This window comes from Terrapene carolina, unplaced genomic scaffold, assembly GCF_002925995.2.
Source record: "Terrapene carolina triunguis isolate 2854851 unplaced genomic scaffold, T_m_triunguis-2.0 Scaffold34738, whole genome shotgun sequence".
NCBI lineage: Eukaryota > Metazoa > Chordata > Testudines > Emydidae > Terrapene > Terrapene triunguis.
The window spans coordinates 1-3,631 of record NW_020699089.1 but is presented as its reverse complement, the minus strand read 5'-3'; the positions used below and the strand labels follow the sequence as shown (position 1 = coordinate 3,631).

The window sequence follows — 3,631 nt, the reverse complement described above, 5'->3', positions numbered from 1 at the left end:
CTGTGTTATTTTCCCAACATATATCCGGATAGTTGAAGTCCCCCATCACCACCAAATCTTGGGCTTTGGATGATTTTGTTAGTTGCTTAAAAAAAGCCTCATCCACCTCTTCCACCTGGTTAGGTGGCCTGTAGTAGACTCCTAGCATGACATCTCCCTTGTTTTCTACCCCTTTTAGCCTAACCCAGAGACTCTCAACACTTCCATCTCCTATGTCCATCTCTACCTCAGTCCAAGTGTGTACATTTTTAATATATAAGGCAACACCTCCTCCCTTTTTCCCCGTCTATCCTTCCTGAGCAAGCTGTACCCATCCACACCAACATTCCAATCATGTGTATTGTCCCACCAAGTTTCAGTGATGCCAACAATGTCATAGTTGTATTTATTTATTAGCACTTCCAGTTCTTCCTGCTTATTACTCATACTTCTCGCATTTGTATATAGGCATCTAAGATACTGGTTTGATCTTTCCTCCCAGTTTTGTCCTGACCCTCCTTTCTCTCTGCCAGTATAGCCCACACTCCCTCTCGTTTCCAACCCATCTCCCAGGTCTCCATGTTCCCCACTTACCTGTGGGCTTTGCTCACCTGTCCCCGTCGAACCTAGTTTAAAGCCCTCCTCACTAGGTTAGCCAGTCTGTGTCCAAATAGGGTCTTTCCCCTCCTCGAAAGGTGAACGCCATCTCTGCCTAGCAGTCCTTCCTCGAATAGCATCCCGTGGTCTAGGAAGCCAAAGCCCTCCTGGCGACACCATCTTCGCAGCCAGGCATTCACCTCCATGATGCATCTGTCTCTGCCCGGGCCCCTACCGTTGACAGGAAGAATCGAAGAGAATACCACCTGCGCTCCAAACTCCTTCACCCGTACTCCCAGAGCCCTGTAGTCACTCTTGATCCGCTCAGTGTCACACCGCGCAGTATCATTTGTGCCCACATGGATGAGTAGCATGGGGTAGTAGTCAGAGGGCTGGATAATCCTCGACAATGCCTCCGTAACGTCTCAGATACAGGCTCCCGGCAGGCAGCATACCTCCCGAGATGAAATGTCAGGGCGACAGATGGGCGCCTCCGTCCCCCTCAGCAGAGAGTCTCCGACCACCACTACCCTACTTTTCCTATTCGCAGTGGTGGCAGCAGACCTCCCAGCCTTAGGGGTATGAGGCTTCTCCTCCTTTACTGTAGGGGGTGATGCCTTCTTTCCTGTATCAAGAAGAGCATAACGGTTACCTATTACCACGGCGGGAGGGTTCAGAGTAGGGGTGGAGCATTGCCTGCTGCCAGAAGTAACCAGCTGCCAGTGTCCACCCTGAGCCATCTCCTCCTCCACCAGTGGTGTATCAGCAGTCCTGTGTACTGGGACAGCTACCTCAGCTGTCTCCACATGGACGCTGTCCAGGAATTGCTCGTGGATCGTTGCAGGAAGCTGACTCAGCGGCTCAAATCCAACGCTTGGAACATGCCCTAGAGCTACTGGACGTGGGGCGGGGGGGTTTATAACAGGGATTTGCACTTAGTTCAACCAACCGTTTGTTGGGAAATGTTATTCTAACCCTCAGTCAGGGTTGGAAGAGACCTTAGGATGTCATCTAGTCCAATCCCCTGCTCAAATCAGGACCAACACCAACTAAATCATCTCAGACAGGGCTTTGTCAAGCCAGGCCTTATAAACCTCTAAGGATGGAGATTCTACCATCTCCCTAGATACCCCATTCCAGTTCTTCACCACCCTCTTAGGGAAATAGTGTTTCCTAATATCCAACCTACGCCTCCCCCACTGCAACTTGAGACCATTACTCCTTATTCTGTCAGCTGAGAACAGCCTAGATCCATCCTCTTTGGAACCCCCTTTCAGGTAGTTGAAAGCAGCTATCAAATCCCCCCTCATTCTTCTCTTCTGCAGACTAAATAATCCCAATTCCCTCAGCGTCTCCTCGTAAGTCCCCTGCCCCCTAATCATTTTTGTTGCCCTCCTCTGGACTCTCTCCAATTTGTTTCTGTGGGGGGGGGTGCTGAAAACTGGATGCAATGCTCCAGATGTGGCCTCACCAGTGCCGAATAGAGGGGAATAATCACTTCCCTCGATCTGCTTGCAATGCTCCTACTAATCCAGCCCAATATGACCAGTTACCCATATTGAATGCAGACAGAGCGATATTTGATAAATTGGTTACTGTCCATTCAGTAGGTTATTTCCTACCTATTCATAAATAATGAAGATGCTCTAAGTGGATGGGAGAGAGCTGTCCCGTCTGTGTAGTAATCCATCTTCCTGAGAGGCGGTAGCTATGTTACTGGGGGAAGCTATGTTGGTGGGTGTGCAAGCTGTGGTGTCTACATGTATATATAAAGTTTAATCAAACCCCATTTTTAAAACCACTGTGGTCTGGGAATAGAAAAGGAGATCGCTGAGGCAGGGTCTGTCCTTCAAAATCCTTAAGATCACTGAGTTACCTACACACATGTCATGGGGGTATAGCTCAGTGGTAGAGTGTTTGACTGCAGATCAAGTGGTTCTTGGTTCAAATCCAAGTGCCCCCTCACAAACCTCTTCCTTTAACAAAAATAAGTGCATATCCATTTCCATTATGTTCAGGAGTTCCACTGAATAGGGATGCCTGAAATGAATGGAAACACTCAACGTTTTCCTGTGCAAATGCATAAAAACCTAATAAACATGTCCATCAGCTGAAATCAGTTTCAATCCTCTAAGTGTCTTTTTTATGTTTTCATCAATTAAACAAAGGCACATGAAGACACATTTGCAGGTCCTTGGCCTCCATGGGCTACAATGTATAGAAGAAAAAGAACCACATCCACTTGGGAGGAATGGACTAGTTTGTATTACATTTGGTAAGTAAGTTGCCATTGGGACTGAAAATTCTACTGGAGGTGGACAGGCACCTCTTAGAAAAATAAAATAACCAAGATTTACCAAAGTACCTGTTATACATTCAATCCTCTGTTTGTGCACACAATATAAATTGGGGCTCTAATAAATGTCAACCTTCCTTTAACACAGATCATTGTTCCTTGTAACTTTCAGATGCATTCAAATGGCAGCTGTGGGCTCTGAGAAGCAGGAAGGGCCCTGTATGATAAAGTTCATGCAACATTCCCCTCTCATCCCAGCCCTGGTATGTTGCCAGTAGCCTGCTGTCCCTGGGTAGCAGCAAAAGATGTTTCCCACCATTCAAGGGACCCCAGCCTGGGACTAAAGTCAGTTTCAGGCTTCTCCTTTCTCTCTTCTTGGAATCAAGATCATATTTTTACCATGAGTTAAAGCAGCCCGAACCCCCAGATTCTGGATCAATGTCACAAGTTCCCAGTGTCTCCATGGAAGACAATTTGTTAAATCCCAGATGAGTGGAGTTAAATTGGTTCTCAGCCTGACTCCTTTGCTCTTAATCCTGAGGATATTGTCCCACCATGGGGCCATTTCCCGCCTCTCTTTCATACAGAAGCACAATTTTCTTTACACAGACACAGGAACAGCAAGATCTTTCTCTATCCCTTGTGCAAATCAGGGTGCCAAATTCCATGGAAACAATAGACAAGCAGGGAGCCCTGGGTACATCCAGCCCTGGCAGTGAGATGTTCCCTCCCCTCTTCCTTTATGCTGCTGTTGTTATT

At 47.2% G+C, this 3,631-nt stretch overlaps 1 non-coding gene across 1 annotated transcript; it reads left to right on the top strand.

The window, feature by feature from the left end:
* Positions 1 to 2,467: 2,467 nt before the first annotated feature.
* TRNAC-GCA lies at positions 2,468 to 2,539 on the top strand. Its single transcript has one exon. It is a non-coding gene; the product is annotated as a tRNA-Cys (tRNA).
* Positions 2,540 to 3,631: the final 1,092 nt, after the last annotated feature.